Genomic DNA, 20,280 nt, shown 5'->3' on the forward strand with positions numbered 1-20,280 from the left:
AGAGAATGCTGATGAACACGCCCCCCTCATGCAGTCAGCACTGAGCTGTGGTTCCAAAGACACACGTTTTCAGCTTCTGATTACTTTCTTTTAAAAAGTTTTATTTATCGATTTCAGAGAGAGAGGAAGAGAAAGAGAGAAAAGTATTGGCTTGTTGTTCCATTTACTCATGCATTCATTGGTTAATTCATGGATGTGCTCTAACCAGGGATTGAACCTACAACCCTGGCGCATTGGGACAATACTCCAACCAACTGAGCTTTGTTCCTGGAACCTGTGCTGTCGAGCCTTTCCTATACATTCCCCACTTTTTTTTCTACCAGAATGTCTTTTTCTTAGGGCCCTGTGGGCTGGGCTCATTGGTAGTGCCCCCAGTCTCCTGTGCATGTCTCTGTCACTGCAATCACCAAAGGGGACTGAAAGAATCATCCTATGAATCTGTCTCCCCAACTAGACCGGAGAGGCCAGGGTATCCTCCAGGGCATCTGGCTAAGGGCTGACCATAACTGAAAAATGAGCCTTCTCCATGTCATGGGCAGATCAGTCCCTGAGCCCCTTGCCCTGGTGGACCATTTCTGCCTGGCCCGAGGAGGGCTGGCAGTGCCCAACATCGTCGCAGTCGGATCGGGGAGCAGATCCATCCATGTAAAGGGGGAGATGTCAGTGCTGTGGCTTCACAAACAAGCTTGATCAACAAGAAGAGAAGCATGTCCCCAGCCACACAGATGCTGCCGCACTTCAGCTCAGCAGGGCTGACTGTGGTGTTTCCCAGGGGCTGTGTCATGACCAAGTGGAGGAAGGAGGGATCAGGCCAACTTGGTACATGTGCAGTTCCTCCAGCCCATGGACCTCCTTGGTCTCACATCACAAGTACACATGTGTGGGCATACACATACATGTGCACACACAGCACATGTGCCATAACTCACATATACACATGTGCATGCACACACAGGCACAAGGCATGCAAACATTACACACATGCACACTTGTCACAAATCAGAAGACTGACATTAATGGGGAGAAGAAGAGATAACCCAAAAATTGCCAAACTAGAAACCAGCAGAGACTGGGCAAGTGTTGTGCCTACCACATCTCATCAAACAACACATACTCTGATTATTGTTTGATGTTTTGGGTCTGATTTTAATTTAGTATAACAGTGAGACCAGCAAATGAGGTTGTTTTAACAAAAACAATCATCGGGTCGAAAGTTATGTTTAAAACAGTACTTGTCTGTTTTGCCTGTGCTTGTTGCTATGCTAGATGGTGGGAGCACGGAGATTAAAAGACATAATTACCATCTGCAAGTACCTCTGAGTCTGATGAGAGCAACAATCCTCAGAACAAATAATCCAAAGGTTTCTTAGGATGGCTGCCATTGACACTTCCGGAGGAAACAGTGGAGTTATAAGGAGGGTGTTGTCAATATTAACCAGATACCCCAGGAAAGTTCGGGAAGAGATAACATGGTGTAAGCATTGAAATATGAGTTTGTGCCCAGTGGAGAATATCAACACACACACACACACATACACACACACACACACACACACACACACACACAACTGACCTGTTACATAACATTCATGGACCATATTTTTTATACGTAAAAGTATCTCTAAGTAAATGAATGTCTTTGGGGATGTGAAGAAATTATGCCAGAGAAAATATCTGGTATGTAACCCTTGGTTAAATGTAATTGATTCATGAAACAAACAATGCTCATTGACATTTTCTGATTTCACACTCTTTGAACAATTAAAATTTTTTCTAGACATGAAAATCAGTGGCCAAGAAGAGCTTGAATGTAACCTCATAGAACAGCAGTTTCCTTCTGGTCTCCTGGCTTAATGCTTCCATTTGTCAGAGATATAGTTTAATGGAAAGAGAAATGAACTTGCTCTTTGAAATATGTGTGTCTCTCTCCTTTCCTGGTTGTGTTTCACTGGACACCTGCCTGAGACTCAGTTTCCCATCTGTGAGAGGGGACAAAAACTAACATTAGTATGGAATTACCAGTATAAAGCGCCAGCCGCCTAATAGGCAGTCAATACAACGCCGAGACTGACTTGGGCCTCTCTTATTAAGAAAGGCTGCTAGGAGTCAGATGACTTCCTGACATCAAATCCACATTATGTGAAAGTTATAAAGAATGTTCCTCAAGACCGTTCAATAGTTTTTCTAGGCTTTGACAGTAAATGAATAATCAAGTTTGGAGTATTGTATCTCATTTGGGTCTATATATCTTTTGGCTAAATCCTGGATCTATAGTTTAGTAATTGTATATTCTTGGGCAAGTCATTTTCCTTTTCTGGAGCTTTTAGGTCATAGTAATGTTATACTAATTATGTGATAAGAGATAGTCAGTAGATTTATGGAAAGAAAAGTTAGTGATTAGATATGTAAAGCAGTTACTACTTCAGTGTAGTGGCTATATTATTAACAACTTTTCTCATCTTTCAGTAAAATGAGTCAAACATTAAAAGCTAATGCCTTCATACTATCAGTACTGAACTTCACCCTGGACAGGTGGGGTCTTTGTCCAGGGCTCCGCCCATGAGAGCTTTTCTCTTACCCTCTAACCACAGTCTTCCCCAAGGGGCGAGGAGTCTTTATCTCTCTCTCTACCCATTATCTAGGGACCTAGGGTCATGCAGTTCCTTACTCAGGTTGCTAGAGTTCCTTCCAGCACCAGCGTCCTGTCCTTTCCCTGGGTTCATGTCACTGGAGGCTGACCGTGTCCCTCGTGTGTACATCCTTAGTCACGAGGGAGAGCCAGGAGTTAACTGTTGGAGGAGAGAGTAGACAGGGCATGCGGGTTGGGTGGACTCCTGAGTGGGAAAAGAAGGAGGCTTGCCTGTGGAGCTGATGGCTCTCCATAACCGTCTAGGTCATTATGAGCTTTTGATATCAAAAAGTTTGATATCAAATAAATGTTATTTTATTGAACAAATTTCTAGCTTGGTTTATAACTTTTAAATATCTGGGCATAGGGTATGTGGGCTGTCCTCTTTAGATCTTCCCAAAGCCTAACAGGTATTAGGGGAGGTTGCTCTTTCCGATAAATGTTGAATGTCTGCTATGTGCGTGTTAATCAGGAGGCTCTTAGCACTCATATCCCCCCCTTTTTTTCCTGATGGTGGGAGAGGCAGGAAGAGGGTTAGAGGAAAGGCCAGGTGAGGTTCAAGAAAATTTTGGGGACACTTACACAGACAGGTGGAAGTGTTCCTTGGATATTTTTAAACTACATAAGTTTCCCCAAGAATTTCTGGGATTTGGGTCACCTAAATGCCAAAACGGACCTTGTTAGGATGCCATCTTATCTTCATCTTTGTAACTTCTTTACCACCACTAGAAAAAGAATAGATTTAAGAACATGTAGAAATTAAATAAATCCCTTTTTGTGCTATGTATCCTCGAATAAATATTACTTTAAAAGAGTCAAATAGCCCTGGCTGGTGTAGCTCAGTGGATTGAGCTTGGGCTGTGAACCAAAGGGTTGCCAGTTCAATTCCCAGTCAGGGCACATGCCTGGGTTGCAGGCCAGTTCCCCAGTAGGGGGCACACGAGAAACACCACACATTGATGTTTCACCCTCTCTTTCTCCCTTTCTTCCACTCTCTCCAAATGAATAAATAAAATATTTTTTAAAAAAGAGTCAAATAATTGTGTAAAATATTTCCGACTTTGACTTTCAGAACCCGTACACAGCATTACCACACCTCTGTTTAAAATCCTTTTGAGGCTTTCCATGTCCAAAAGGTAAAGTCATCATTCTGTAATTTTCACATAAGTTGTCATAACCTGACTTCATTTTCATTCATTCGTTGGCACCCATGGCTTTAAGCAGGCCAAACTTTCCTCTCCTCTCCAGTCCTGCCGTGTCTCTTCATTCTTTCTTGCACTTGTACCCATGAGTCAGTCTTCCTGGCACAAGGGTTCTGGATCCAGGGCCCATGGATTCCAGGTAGATCTACAGATAGAGGGCTTGTGAGGTTGGAATGAGCAGTTATTTTTGTTGATTTTAACTTATACCACCTGAAACTTACGGTTTCCTTTAGACAAGGGCCAACTACCTTCTCTTAACGTGTTGAAATATTTGATCGAGCACTTGTCTGTGTACTCAAAGTATGTATTTTATTCTTGTATTGTGATCATCCCTCCTCCTCCCCACCCCCACTATCCAACCAGTTATAGAAGAAAAGGACTGAGTGTTTCACATCTTCATGTTATTTATAAGGCATGGGTTAGGAAGTAGTGGCTAACCTGTTTGTAGTAAAAAAAGATACATACATCTTAGAGCTTTACCCACCTACCTCACAGGGCATTCATGCGAAAACAACAATGCACAGAGTAGAACGACGTACAAAAATCAACATAACTCAGAACAGAATTGCTGCTGAGAGTGGGGATAGGAGAAATGGAAGTGAGAAATGGTGATCAGGGGATGACTAAGTAACTAAATAAATCAGACCATATATGTGCGCACACACACACACACACACACACACATATATATGTATATAAAATAAGAAAGGCTCCTAATATATACAAATGTGGGTCACAAGCCAGGAACTGAGAACTGTGGTTAATTTTCATCTCTGCATTTGCAATCCCCCCCAAAGAGGGGTAACCAAAACCAAAAGAAAGGAAGGCAGCCTCTTCAGGAAGCACCCGCTCCACCTGGGGTTCTCCTCCCCCCCCCCTCACTGGGGGTGGGGTGGGGGTGGTGTCTATTCTCTGAGCAGGAAGAAGTCCCCGATCACTTGCAGTGTGGGCCCCTCTGATATCATTTCATTCCTCTCTGCACCTGTCTGTGCAAACTTTGGCAGAAAATGTTGGTCTGAATCTATTTTATTTTTCCAGCAACTTGCCTGGTGCTAGATATGTAGTGAGTGTTCAATAAATGTTTGTTGACTACATTATACTGATGGGAAAACACCACTAGGTTTACTGGAGAAGTCAATACAACTCATTAAGCCTTGTCCAGCTGGAGCACGTCTGCTTGTCTCTTTCTTAACATAGAAAGACAGAGGTTTTATATACTTTAAAAATTTTCACTATTGTCTTTGAAACAACCACAGTTGTTTCACTGTAACTTCTTCAGATAAATAAATCATACTTATATCTCTTCCTCAAGGTTAATTTCAAGAAACAAAACTATTGATATATCAAGTTCCTTTCAAAATCAACATTGGAATCTAACTGCCAGTGTCTGAAGGCAGGCAGGACCTGATGTTACCCAAGGATTAGAAGGAGGAGTGGTAGGCATTTCACAAACATGAGCACACCCCAAACACACACACCAACTCTGAGTCTCTCATTCATTCATTCGCCTCTAACTTTAGTATGTACCAAGCAGGACTACTTGAAAATATTTTTATCCCAAGGCTATTTCTGCAGGTGTCAAGATGGCCTTGCAACTCGAGCTTAATGCCCTGGCTGTAGAAGATAAGTTATCACACAGTTCAAAGGCAGTTAGCTCCCCTAGTTTGTGCTTTTGTCTGTGGTAAATGTGTTTGCCTTCAATGCTTAATCTGAAACTACTTATCAGTGAAACGGCAGGCAAGGAGTTGGGGCCGTGGATGTTTAGCTGTGGCTTCACAGAAGGGTGTGTCACGGGCAACGTCCTGTCTAAATACACTTCGTATTTAGAAAACACTTCGTGCACAGAGACCTCGTCATCACGTCTCCCCGAGTCTTCCTGACTTCAGACACATCATCCGTCTCCTCATTCCATGCCCTCGCTGAGCTGAGTATGTTATTTTAGAAAATCAAATAGAAGCTTTGCTACCTCTGAACATGGAGTTTATTTCCAATGGGCACCTCTGCTCTCCTTCTATATTTAAAGAGGGCTGTCTAGCAATTATACTAACTTGACTCCAGAATCAAATATTTAGGGCAGCAAAACCATGTCTATTTCAGGCTTTGCAGCTGACGTACATTCTTAGGATATACAGGACAAACACAGTATTTCATTTCAAGTTCCTAAAAAGGGAAATGACCATGAGCAAAATGAAAAGGCTTTGCTTCTACACACAACACGCAGTTGTAGCTAGCCAGAGTTTGGGCAGCTGAACCAGGCCATTAATAAGTCTGACACAGCCCTGTGACTGAGGGCATTTAAAAGGTTAACGTATTTCAGCCCTTCACAGGGGCATAAAGAGGTGTATCTACAAGGTTATTAATACATTAGTTGAGCCCCTAATTATTATCCTTATGGCTCTTATCAAAAACAGCAAGAGGTAGGCAAGAAGTGGGTAATTACAGTATGAACATAAGGAGATGGGTTTTTTTTTTTCTTTTCAGAAAGCTTTCCATCAGCATAATGACCAAAGTATATGGGACCCATTTGGAAATGCATTAACCAGATGATGTGATTACTAAGTCACTTATTTAATTAGCTCTGTTCACCAAAGATGAGTGCGATCCAGACTTCCCTCTCTCTACTCTACCCACCCCCAGGTGGAAACTGTCCTCTTTTTCCTCCAAACAAGCAGCCACTCATCCTCCACTATCCAGCTCTGCTCTGCTCGCTGTTCAGTGACACTTCTTCCTCTAACTCCCTCAAAGGACGATCCATCCCATCCTCCGTTTGTCCATCCATCTGTTCATCCATCCTTCCATCCATCTGCCCATCAACCTGATCTTTTATGTCTTTCCAAAATAAAATCGAGTTGGCTGACAACTACCTAGCAAAATGGAAAGCATATTTCTCATAAAATTGAATTTCTTTTAGGTTAAGATTTGTACTTGCTACACAACTTAATGATCTAGACTAAATGCTGGTGCATCCATTGATATTTAGATTAAAGATATAAAAATATTAATTTAGACACCTATAGTAAAATAAGATGCTGAGACATAAAGGTAAATGAGAAAAAAATGGAAAGTGGATTGCTGATGTAGAGTAAACCATTGGTTTTATATCCCAGAGAATGAGATTCACACCCAAATCCGTGACTTGCTCTGGGAACACCAGTCAGGTACAGAAGTCTCCTTAGTTTATATTCTTGTCTGTAGAATGAGAAAATCTTCTGACAGACCTTGGAGGATTTTTGTCAGTGTTAAATGTGATTATAAATAAACATAAACCACTGAGTCCAGTTTCTAACCCAAAGGGCTCAGAAGGTCATATGTTTTCTTCATTGTGTCTCACAGCATAGATATGAATGAAGGAGGAGGAAGTCTGGGGGGGACTATGTCCAATGAAAACACTTTTGTTGGGGTGATGAATTGATGCATGATTCTGTTTTCTTTTTTCAAAATTTTTTGTCATGTCGCATCACTTCTTTTTAACACAACAAAATATATTGGAAAGTTCTCAACCCCTGCCCCAGCCCTGAAGCCCACACGTACACCCTGCAATGCGCCGGAGCACGAGGCTCCTCTCCCAGTCCTCCTGCCTGAAGCCGGGAGGGGAGGCGAGGGGAGGGCCGTGGCGGGGCCTGGGCACTTCCTGCCTCTTCATCTCAGCCAGGCCGACTGATTGCAACACTCCAAAGCCTCTTGCTGTTCCCAGCCTTTGAGTATCTTGCTGAACTGCTGTCCAAGGGCACATTTTTTCCCTCTCAAACAGACCTGCAAGGTTGCTAAGCACAGACAAGGATAAAGAGAGACTCGGGTTGCTCAATACTTGTTATGCAAAGTCTGTTTTTTTAAAAAATTGCATCATATCCCCTCTGCTGATTGTGCAACTCGGGGTGGGCACCTAAACTGAAAGTGAAGTGATTCTGAGCTCTAGGCACCTTTGCCGTTGCGACATCAATTTACGTTCAAGTGGAAACTATTCAGCTGTTCTCAGTTTTTAAAAAAAATGATTGTGTAGAAAGCCAATGAAAACACATATTAACATATACATAACATACACATAGAAAATTCCCCATTCTTTCTCAGATGCTTGGTGCATTATATTCATGTGATGAGTGTACACGGGATTAGTGTTTGATCTCTTCTAAACAAAATGCCTCCTAACACTGCTGATTCACTCAGGGTTGTCTCTTCATACAAGAGCACCCACGGTGAAATTGCCCCGTCTAGGTTCAGATCCTGCTGCTGCCACTGACTGGTGGATGACCTTGGGCAAGTGACTTCCTCTCCTGAGTGTGATTTCCTACATCTTTCAGATGGGAATGATCATCCTTAAGTCAGTGACTAACAGGGATGAGGCCACAGCCTGGCAGAAGATGGGGGTTAATACAAGTGAGTTTCCCAACTCTCAACCTTCCTGTCCCTACATTTTCCGTGATGATCAGCCCTGTGCCACCCTCACCAACTGGAAACCCCTTCATCCCAGGACTGACACAGGTACAGGGTAGGGTCAGGCTTCGGTACCGCCCTTCAAAGTGATTCCTAGAAAAGCAGATGCCAAGGCGTCTGAGACAAAAGTTCCCAGAGCCAGAGTAGAGCAGGAGGTATCGAGGGAGAGGACACAGGGAGAGATTCTTTCACAGTAAGAAAGCCCAGAAATTTCTGAGCCAGAGCTGGGCTTGCATCTAACTGCATACTATGAGCAAGGCACCCGACTAGGGAATTCACACTGTGTCCCCCCCAAACCAAAAACCATTGCATGATTTTTTTACATGGGTGCTGCTCTGCTCAGTGTTCTCCTAACTTGGGGTGTCATTTACCCTCCATCCATAAAATGTGGCAAACGTCCCATGCTTCTTGATTGTGTGCTCTGTGGGGAAGGTGGGCAGGGGAAAGGAATGGGACCGGGTGGAGGAGGTTAAGGCCTAATGACAAAGCCCAATGTGCTAGTTTTTCCAACTTAGAATCTTATGTGCACGTCAGAGAACCTTGTGGTGCATAATCACACACCTCATGCAAGAGAGGTGCGTTTTCGATTAGACAAAGGACTCAATGTTTTGTGCAGATTCAACATTGGCACTTTGAATAAAATGGATGCTTTTGTGCTGAGGTTGAGGGAGAAACTCAGACAACCCCCAGCTGGGGAGTTTCCACAAGAATCGAAGTGTATTGTTCAGTCGAGAGCGTGTCCCCTGGCCAGCCCACCCTCTAGTACACTCTCCAGTGTCTCTGGCATGAGAAACGTGCACCCCTATTCTCAAAGAGCAAATGCCAGGCAAATGACACATTTTCCCAGGAGAGGAGGGGTTTAGCGTGGCTGGGACAGGCCAGGGCGCAACCAAGCTAGAACATTTTTTCAGAGTGGACTGCTTGATTCCTATGTGAGTTCAGCGGTAAGTACATGTTTTTGAAACTTATTGTTATAGAACAAATAAACCTGAAATGAAGTTTCTATGCAAACAAATATGACATCACCAAGAAACTGAGGATCTTGGGCATCCTTCCAAAAATGGTAGTACTTTGACAACCAGATGCACTTTACACTCAAAGTCAATTTAGTGACTGTGCTTCCAGAAACAATATAAGAGAACTTTTTTTTTTTTACTTTGAAATTGAACCCGAGTATTTCAAGTGCAGTTGTTATAGAAGGGATCATTCTGATAAATAGAAGATAATTAACCTTTCAGGGTATTTATTCATTCAAAAATATTAAACAGTGCTATTCATTGATAGTATATATATATATATATATACAACTTAGTCATTTGTAAATGGAGAGAAATTTGTCCATATCTTTCATTATTAACTTACTTATTCAGTCATTTCTGGTCTTCATATGGGCTCGTTGATCTTTATTTTGTACTTTGGTTTTAACCCTATACTTCTTTCTTTTTTTTTTTTACTTTTTAAAATTTATTTTATTTTAATTTCCCCCCCATGTTTCCCCCTTCACAATACAGATCAGGCAAAGGGCCTGGGCTGAGGTGTGTACGCGGTGGGTTTGCTCTTTCTCCTCTCTCTGTGCAGGCTGCGTGAGAACACAGCCTGTGGCAAGTACCCAGAGGCCTGACCCTTCACTTCTGTAATCATTTTGTTGTCTCCGTCATTTCAGCTTTGGCCATTGGGAGCTTTTTCACTTGGGTCCTGTGTCCCAGCAGCACCCCCATTCCTGTGTGTGTGTGTGTGTGTGTGTGTGTGTGTGTGTGTGTTGAGACTTCTTTGCTTTCTGGCATCATAAGATGCTGCCAGCTCACTTTGAATATTCCTGCTCAAGTCCCAGAATCAGACATTTTTCTCCAAGAAGCCTTGATTACTGTTACTGATGAATAATGTTGGGAACAAATATCTGGGCCTCAGGATTGTCATTATTTCTATGCCCTCCCAGCTGAGAGAGCAAGGAAATACATATGTGTATATCAACCCACTTATATAAACTTATCTCTGAATATTTACCTAATTATCTATAACTCCACTCAGCTAAAAGTGAGTTTACACTCATGTCTCATCTCTAATCCATTGCCACATGGATTGTCGTCTCCTTTGCTTATCAGCCGCCTTCCACTCCAACAGTGAGGAACCCACTCCCGACCACCTAACATCCAGTTTCTTAATTGTTCAGTTCCAGCATCAGCAATGTTAACCTGGACCTTCGTGGCAAACAGTGTTATCAACTGTAGTGTAGTTTTCTCATGTAGTTTCTTTTGCTTTTATTTTTACTGTCTCCACTCATTTCCAAAGTTAATTAGGGTGGTGCCTTTCACCTGGTGCCCTTCAATGAGGTTGTCTTATACTCTTGAAATAAAATTAGATCATTTTGTGACAGTCGGCATTTCTTGCTGGAACTAAGGTTCCTGAACCAACCATTTCCAAAATTTTTAAAAGTCATGCATAAATCAAGATTTATTCTTTGTGCTGTAAATGTTGAAACTTTCTATTCCAGGATCCTATCCAGCTTTGCTAAAGCTGTTATTTTTCAAAAAGTCTCTTCCAGTTAGTGAAAGTGCCTCAGTCTTTGTTTCTTATGATAAGGGAAAGTATTAATGGTACATGCTGGGTATGGGAAGCGTGACGCAACCCACCCCCAACACACACACACACACACACACACACACACACACACACACACACACACACACTATGATCTCCACTACCCAAAGAGAGATATGACCAGAAAAATATCAGAAAATACTCTGCTTAACTTACCAGTCACCAAGGGATTCTAGGTCATTATTTCCCAGATACTTCCCCCACCATTTAAAAGTATATCTTCCATAATAGTCACCCAATATTTAAAACAAGGGGTAAAGACATTGACCACAAAACAATAAATTCTCTGAGGCAGAATTTTCCTGCATCAAAGGGTCTGCTCTCTTGGATCTGAGTAAATGGTACCTCATCATGTTGTAGGTATGAACACAGTCCCTGCCTTCTAGTTCTAACCCAGCTCATATTTTGCCAACTCTTCTTCTTCCTCCCGCCCGACATCTAAACAGACTGAGTTTGCAGGAAGTACTCAGATATGAGTGGTTTAGAGGCACAAGGCCACTAGTATCCCAGCTGGAGTACTAGAAATACAAGTGTTCCAGGAGAAGACGGACACAGTGAGGATCCACCGTGTCTGAAGGAAGGAAGAGCCATCATTGAGGACAGGACTTCATTTTCCCCATTTCAGGGGCCCACAGTAGGCTTGCAGAATAGACTGAGAAGACATCTTCACTGCAGGAGATGAAGATGTCACCTTCATCTCGTAACCTTCTGCTCAGGAGATGCTTGGACTTGGAGACTGATGTCCCTGAGCACAGATGCAGGACATCACATTCTGGGCTGACTTCTCATATTGGTTAGTTTTGTCACCTTTACCTTGCCAGCAAAATGAATGACAGCAAGGTCCTGAAAAGGAAGAACCCCTTATCTTTGCAGACAGAAAGCAAGAGGGACTCTGGCGAGAGAATCCCCGCACTTCACAGCTGGGGTTACAAAGGGTGATGGCTGCTCCCAAGAAGAACCACCTGTCCTTTTGAGCCTGAGTGAAGATCCAAACCCTTGGTTTACCTCCATCTGGTAGCAGTCGCCACTTATTGACCACCTACCACATTCTTTACTTCAACATTTAATCCGTGACAACCCTGACAAATAAGGAATATAAATTCATTTCACACACAAGGATTTGAGACTCTTATAGGCTATGGAACCCTGAACTATGTAACCCGAGATTCCATTTCCTCCTCTGTATGCTGAGAATTCCAATCCCTGTCTCCTAAGGCTGTTCAGATTAAATGAACCACATGGAAAAAGCACTGAACATGTGTTATCAAACCCAGTAGGTACTTCAGTGCCTGGACTTCTCAGTCAGGCTGCTTCTATAATGCTTTGTCTGAGTGTGATCTGGCTTAGATTTTTTAATTTAAGCCCAGAAACCCAAGAACCTGCCAGGGACAGGAACTCTTCTTGGAATCTTCCTGAAATGCAAACAGTGTGAAGGTCACTGAAAACTTCATCCAACATGTATTTATATTTGTCTCGTAAACTCTGGAGGAGAATTTTCCAGGAGACGGTGGTGTCTCGGGAGACTTCTTGCTGAGGCTCCCGTAACTCATTTCTGTTTTTCTTGGCCTCTGCTTCTTGAAAGGAAAAGGGAACTCAGTGAAAAATGTTAAACAAGGCCAAAGATATAAATATATTTTAAAAGCACTAAATAAAAAGTGCTTGAAAGCACTGCTACAGAGGGATTTCTCAGCCACGGGTGCCAGAGGACTAGCTTTAGCACCCACAAGTGTTCTCCCTCCAGGCTCCCTAGAGCCCCAGTCTTCCAGGCTCTGTTGTCTCACTGACAGGTGGCTGGGTGTGAGAGGTGGATAAATCAAGTGAGCCCTCTGCAAAATGCTCCAGGTAGTAAGTGGGGGCACCTCCAGATGTCTGTACTGCATCATCCTCCTGTAGGAATGTATTTAAAATATGCACAGGTTGAAAGTCCTAGAAAGATGGAGATTCATTTCTTACCAGCTGCATGTATTATTTTTTTTTACATAGAGTAAAAATAAACTTTTTTTGGCATAGAGTTCTATGAGATTTCACACAGGCATCAGTTCACGCAATCACCAGCACCATGGGAATGTAGAATACTTCCACCACCTCAGCAAATCCCTTCATGCCATTCGTGGGCACACCCTCCCCTGCCCCCAAACCCTGGCCACCACTGATCTGTTATCATGACCAGTCTGTGTTCTTCAATCATTCATGTGAATGTCATGATACATATATGACCTGTTGAGATTGGCTTCTGTCACACAGCATAATGTCCTCAGGATTCCTCTAGTTGTCACCTGTATTAGCATTGTGTTCCTTCTTGACTGCTGGGTAGTATTCCACTGTAGGGTTGTCAGGTAGACAGGAGGATGGCTCTCCCAAGACATCTTCATCTTAAGTGTGAGAACCAGTGACTGTGTTACATTACATGACAAGGGGAACTTTACCGATGGTTTCAATTGAGGATCTTGATGTTTGGATAGTTTCCTGGATTACTGATAGGTGGTCTCGATGTCATCACGAGATTCCTTGAAGAGAGAGGAAAGTGGGCCAGAGTCAGGAAAAAGGTGTTGTGATAGCAGAAGCCAAGTTTGGACTGGTGTACTTTGAAGATGAAGGAAGGGGCCAAAGGCCTAGGGATGCAGGGGATTGCTCTACACCCTGAAAAGTGCAATAAAACGGGCTGTACTCTGAGCCTCCAGAAAGAACACAGCCCCAAGAACACCTTGATATTAGCCTCGTAAGTCTTGTTTTGGACTTTTGCTTTCCAGGACTGTAAGATAACAAACCTGTGTTGTGTTAAGCCACTATAGAACTGTGAGCTAATAAATAGATATTTTCTTAGGCCATTACTTTGTGGGAATTTATGATTAGCCATAGGAAATGAATAAAAGTGTCAAGGATACAATAGTCTCTTTTTTCAGTTTTTTAAAATACTATTTGCTTGATTATGCTATTACAGTTTTCCTAAGTTTTTCCCTTTTATTCCCCCCACCCCCTGCTCCTCCAGCCCTCCAGCATTTCCCACCTTAGTTCATGTCCATGGGTTGTACATAGAAGTTCTTTGAGTCCTCTATTTTCTACACCATTTTTATCTCTCCCCATGTATTTTATGCCTACTAATTATGCTTCCTCTTTCCTGTACCTTTTCCCCCTATTCCTCCCTCCCCCTCCCCACTGAAATCCCTCCATGTGATGTCCATTTCTCTGATTCTGTTCCTGTTCTGGTTGTTTGCTTAGTTTTTGTTTTCATTGTTTTTCTTTTCTTTTAGGTTTATTTGTTGATAGTTGTGAGTTTGTTGTCATTTTATTATTCATTTTTTTAATCTTGCTTTTCTTAGATAACTCCCTTTAATGTTTCATATAACAATGGCTCGGTGATGATGAACTTCTTTAAATTGACTTTATCTGGAAGCACTTTATCTGTCCTTCCATTCTGAATGATAGCTTTGCTGGATAGAGCAACCTTGGACATAGGTCCTTGCCTTTCATGACTTGGAATACTTCTTTCCAGCCCCTTCTTGCCTGTAAGCTTTCTTTTGAGAAATCAGCTGATAGCCTTATGGGCGCCCCTTTATAGGGAACTTTCTCCTTTCCCCTTGCTTCTTTTAGGATTCTCTCTTTATATCTAATCTTGCATAACTTAATGATGATGTGCCTTAGTGTGTTCCTCTTTGGGTCCAACTTCTTTGGGACTCTCTGAGCTTCCTGGACTTCCTGGAAGTCTATTGCCTTCGCCAGATTGCAGAAGTTTTCCTTTATTATTTGTTCAAATAAGTTTTTAATTTCTTGCTGTTGTTCTTCTCCTTCTGGAACCCCTATAATTTGGATATTGGAATGTTTCAGGTTGTCCCAGAGGTATGTAAGACTCTCTTCACTTTTTAAAATTCTTTTTTCTTCATTTTGTTCTGGTTGGATGTTTATTTTTTCATTTTGTTCCAGATTGTTGCTTTGAGACCTGGTTTCCTTCCTGTCACTGTTGGTTCCCTGAGTATTTTGCTTTATTTCACTTTGGGTATTCTTCATTTGTTTTTTTCATTTTTCAACCAAGCTCAATCAGATCTGTGAGCATTTTGATTACCAGGGCTTTAAATTCTCCACCCGATAGGTTGGCTGTCTCCTCATTGCTTAGTTCTCTTTCTGAGGCTTTGCTCTGTTCTTTCACTTGGGCCCAATTTCTTTGTTTGGCGCACCTGTTAAGTTGTAAGGGGGCGGGGCGACCCTCCTCCCTGCGCTGCCACGCTGCGTGTGGGGGAGGGGCCATAGAGGGAACAGCTCGGATCACCTGCTCAGCTCTAGTGCACTTTCCAATGGACTCTCATGTGAGATGGGGAGTTTCTCCCACCTCGGCAACCCCACCATAGTCCACAGTCAGCTCTGAGGCTCAGTTTCACCTTCAGCCAGCCCCACTCCTGGGGTTCACCTTGTCACCGTGGATTTTCTGAGTTGGCTCGTGAGTCCTGCCTCCTTACCGGTCTGGTAGTTCTGGTTGATTTTTTCTTTAATTCCTTGGTTGTTGGAGCTCCAGGTGGTTTGATTTTCTGGTGCTTTTGGTTGTTTGTTGGTTTTAGATTGGTCGTTATCCTCCTTTCGGTTGTGCGAGAAGTAAAGGATTTCTGCCTATGCCTCCATCTTGGCTAGAACTCACAATAGACTCTTTAAATGGGTTGGTGAGTTCTCTGATTTTCAGTCTCTAGAAGCATTTGATATTTGCTGTTTCTCGAATGCTGCTAGAATTTACTGGTGTCTGTCCCTTTTAAGTAGAAAATGTAGCCCATGTATATTTACCAAATTAATTGTGTGTTTGCTTTTGTTCTAGTCATCTTATTTTGTGTTTTCTCCTTGTCTCACTTTAACCCAGTATCTTTTTTTATCTCTTTCCTTATCTTTTTTGAATTGATTGAGATTTTTGAAATTTTTCCCCTATCCTGTCTCCTCCACTAACTTTGAAGTCACATACTGTTTCCCTTCTTTTTGTGGTTGTCCTACAAATTTGAGCTTTAAAATTTAAGAATGTTCAAATTTAACCAATACCCACTATCCCTGTAACGCAAGGATGTTAACTCATGTAGCAGAAGGGGTATTCACCGAACATTGTAACTCTCACCCCTGTATTTCCAAGCTTCCCTTGTAGATATTCTGAGGCCAAGTGACTATGTTATGCCCTTAGACAATGAAGAGAAGAACTGCACATCACCTCAGGGGTTAGACAGTTAAAGGCTTTTGTTCCTCATTCCACTTTCTTCTTCTGACACAGGACCTTGGTTTGAAAGCCACTTGAAGGCTTTTCAGCGCTTTGCAGACCACACAGCTGGTGTGAATTTGTGCAGACTGTCTGGTCTCAAGCTCTTGTGAGTCTTAGCATGTGGTCTAAGAAATACACAAGATATTTTTTTCCCATCCAGCTGAGTAGGTGCCAGGTGATTATCCCTAAGCTTCTCTCTCTGTGTGCGTGTGGGGTTCTCTTACTAGTTCACCCGTTAAGAGCATTAACTTTGGGGGGTCCTATTTGTGCTGAGGCTCAGGCTTGGTTCTCGTCCTTGTGCACGTGTGTGGCCATTGAAACTCAAGCGCTAGCCCACCAGGGACTGGAAAGTATTGCCAGGGTAAATACCCACGCTGCTGATGGCTAACCTTTCCGGTTTTGAGTTTCTCCTAATCTCTGGACTTTGAGAATTTCCTTTTTTTTCCTTGCTAGCTCAACCATTTATGTGAAAAAATGATTTTAATAAGAATTTATTCTGAATTTTATGTATTTTTATACCAAGAAGAGTTCTCTACAGATATAGACTACCTTATAGCTCAATATAAAATAGACATTGTGATTTATCATCAAGAGTTTCTATTCTTTTTCATAGGACTAATGATAAGCAACAGAAGGTGATTTACATACTTTAAAATGGGTTTCTAAAAGCAAGAGAGGGTACCATGGATGCTTGGTTATTAGATTGGGAGTGGTAAAGTTTATAATGTTGGGTGTGTGAACAGATATGTCTGCAATATAGATAGTGGTATACCTTAATCAAAAAAATTAACTCTTTATTCAAAACCATTAAGACCGTTTGTGATATTTGTGGTATTGACCGAAAGACAACAAATTACTTCCAATTCCTCATTGCTGCTTTTTAGCCCCATGTCTCTCCTGTGTGTAAGCTCTCTCTTTTCTATTATCCACTTGGTTTTGCCCCAAATATTCAGTGCGCCTCAGTCAGTGGCTGGCAGCTTGTAGCAGTGGGGATAACTTCTGGGTAAGCAGGAAGTCTTTGGGGGTCATCACAGTAGAAATAATAGTACATAATATGAGCTAGGCACAGTAGTTGTGATTTTCATTAATTCTAAAAAAATCCTTTGGGCAGGTATGGACAGACACTACTATTTCAAATATGAGGGGACCAAATTTATGTCTAAACAGCTTGCCCAATGTCACAGTTAGTAACTAGCATCAATGGCATTTGAGAGTGTCTTGAAATTAGTGCCTATACCTGTCAACTCCAGGCCTGTCCCCTCATCCCCTCCCCAGAAACTGGTGACTGTGCATCTGCTGTGACCCAGGCCAATATCTCCACTGGAAGCTGGGCCTTTCAGGATAATGCCAGAGGATAAAAATTGGGAAGTATTTTGTGTAGAAAATTAGGAAATGCATTTCCCTTTTTGGTGCACCTCTTAGCTCCCCAAACTTCACTGTTGATAAACATTCCTTGGTTCCTAAATGGGAACAAAAGCAGATAACCCTGATTTGGTTGAGTGTCCCCTCACAGACCCCATGATTGGATGTAACAAACACACATGGGGTGGGCTGCACCCAGGCAAATAGCCCAGGCGAAAAATCCAGCTTCTCGTAGTGGGTCGTGGGTCCTGGGTGAGTCACACTATCTTTCTTTACGCTCCTCTCTAACATGAAAGGCTGATCTTTGTATTTGGAGCAGTTGAACATTAAAGAAAAACTGTGCACAACCCTTAAGAGAGTGCCTGGCACAGACCCGGCCTTATTACTTGGTTGCTGTTTTAGTATTAATTCATGATTCTTGCATTCAACAGCCCCATAATGGAGGAAGGGGGTGGTATTCATATTTAAAATCAGCAAAAGGTAAAAGCAATGATTTCCTTATTTAAGCCACATTCACCCACCCAATATTCACCAAGAGCTTACTATCTACAAATATAGTGTTGCTTGAGTCATGGCCCTGGCTCTTATGTAAAGAAGAGGTGAGATAAAAATGTCTGACTTTTGCTATTTACTCTGCAAATGGGAGCAAAGGGGACCCTAACACAATGTCACTCTACTCTGAAGCAAGGACTGAGTGGCCTTGTAAGCTGATTAGATATGAATTCTCAAGGAGCAGAGAGTCAGGCGGCCTGAACATTTCTGAGCCTGAAAATGGAGCCGTGAACCTAGCAAGTGGGGAGACAGAGAAGGAAAGATTTTTTTTTCTAGAAGAAGCTGACAAGTTCAGATTTGGACGTGTGAATAGTGAAAAATCTGTGCACATCTCAACATAATTTGCCATTGCAAAAACACATTGACATTGAATAAATAAAGATACTTTATGTCTTCATAGGAAAAAACTGAAATTTATTAATCATTCTATCTAAATGTCCAACAGGGAGAGAATGACTAATGAAATTATGGCATAATTTATAGACTAGAACTATGGCATAGAACATAAAGTTAAGGAAGTTGTCATAATAATGTATGAAATTAGGAGGAATAGTAATAAGAAGAAAGAGCCTAGTACCAGATGATAGAGGGAGTATAATCTTCTTTTTGTGAAAATACAGTAAGGAGAGAAAAAAATCTACAAAAACTAAGCCTGCAATTGTCACTTGTGGGTTGTTAAACTGTGGATGATTCCCCCCTATACTTTCATAGTTTTTAGTTCTTTTAAAATTTTCTGTAATAAAATTTTATTAGTTTTCTAATAAGTCAAAAGAGGTAAGGCTATGCACAGCGCATGTGGGAAGTGTTGAAGCCCATCCCGGTGACAGTATCATCAGGGATAAATGCACAGCACCTGTGGGCAGAGACGACCATTTACTGTTGGAGAATTGATTTGTATACAGGGTTCTCAGCACTTGTTTTGTAGCCAAAGGGTATTAAAGGGTTGACCTAAATCCCCATCATAAACTTAATAAAAGGTAAGTTGAGTCTGTGTTGGCACATCACTTGGTCTGTGACTCGCAGTGCATCCAAGGAGGAGCAGGTGTTTATTTCTTGCATGGAAGGCAGTTCACACAGCAAAAGCACTTACGCATTGATCCTTCTACACTGGCTGCCTCCCTGAGCTTAGTAAATTACTCACCTTTGCCCTGTCCTATTTTCCTTAATGCTGAAATATGAACAATGATATGTATGAGAATATATTGAGGGGAAGGAAGGAAATGGGGGGAAAGGTACAGGGAAGAAGAAGCATAAATGGTAGGCACAAAACAGACAAGGGGAGGTTAAAAATAGTATGAGAAATGGAGAAGCCAAAGAACTGATATGTGTGACCCATGGACATGAATTAAGGGTGGGGAACAATGGTGGGATGGGGGGTATGGGGCCGAGAGGAATAAGGAGGAGAAGAAATGGAACAACTGTAATAGTGTAATCAATCAAATATATTTTAAAAAGAATATATTGTGAGTTGCACAAAAATACATGTTGAACACATTTAGTGCAATGCCTGCAGGCATGAACTTCTCCAGAAATGGTAGCCATTGTTATGTTTCTGTCTGTGTATGTAGCTGCCTGTCTCCCTCATCTGTGTGTCATATTATTACACACAGTGCTAGGTATGTGAGCCTACAGTGATCATAGGCTTCATTCAACCGCGTATCCCTATAACATAGAAAAGCTCCTGGCAGAGAAGGCTCTCGATAAGTGCTTGTGGTATCAATGGGTGATAGCAAGGAACACACGGTGGAATTGGGAATGGCACAGTAGTAGCTCAGGGCAGGTGTTGACCCGTGGGGGCCCATCGGAGGGGGGAGGTCCTTGTAGGGACAGGGGAAGGAGGCCCTGCCTGTGTGGATGGGCACTAGTGGGCATATGACTTGGGCAAGTGCAGATGGCCTTCCTGAAAGGGGGCTGCTGTTACGGTGAAACTGACATGGTAAGAGACACTCGCAATAGAGAGACAGAATCGGGGTCCTTGCTGACTTTGTCAAGCCGCCACAACAGCTTTCTCCAGAAGCCCAGCCTAGTTCTGCCTTCTTATTTCTTTCTGTCATTTTATCATCTGGAATTGGGTTTTCTGTTATTTCCAGCCAAACGCATTCTAGACGAAATCCCTGTTGACTTGCAATTGTTGCACCATTAAAATGGGGAGAATGATAATTATTGTATTGAGACATGGAGACATAATACTTCTCATGTGAAGGAAGTGGTCCCAACTACCCCAACTATCAATGAGTGAAGCTTGCTTAGGGACAGCTGACTCTGTCCCCTTTCTGCGTCTG

General features: G+C 42.3%; 1 non-coding gene across 1 annotated transcript; it reads right to left on the reverse strand.

Moving 5' to 3' along the window:
• Positions 1 to 9,748: 9,748 nt before the first annotated feature.
• LOC119054034 (small nucleolar RNA SNORA51) lies at positions 9,749 to 9,880 on the reverse strand. The gene has a single exon (XR_005083429.2). It is a non-coding gene; the product is annotated as a small nucleolar RNA SNORA51 (small nucleolar RNA).
• Positions 9,881 to 20,280: the final 10,400 nt, after the last annotated feature.

Source organism: Artibeus jamaicensis, unplaced genomic scaffold, assembly GCF_021234435.1.
Source record: "Artibeus jamaicensis isolate MK-2021 breed Jamaican fruit bat unplaced genomic scaffold, CSHL_Jam_final contig_465, whole genome shotgun sequence".
Lineage (NCBI taxonomy): Eukaryota > Metazoa > Chordata > Mammalia > Chiroptera > Phyllostomidae > Artibeus > Artibeus jamaicensis.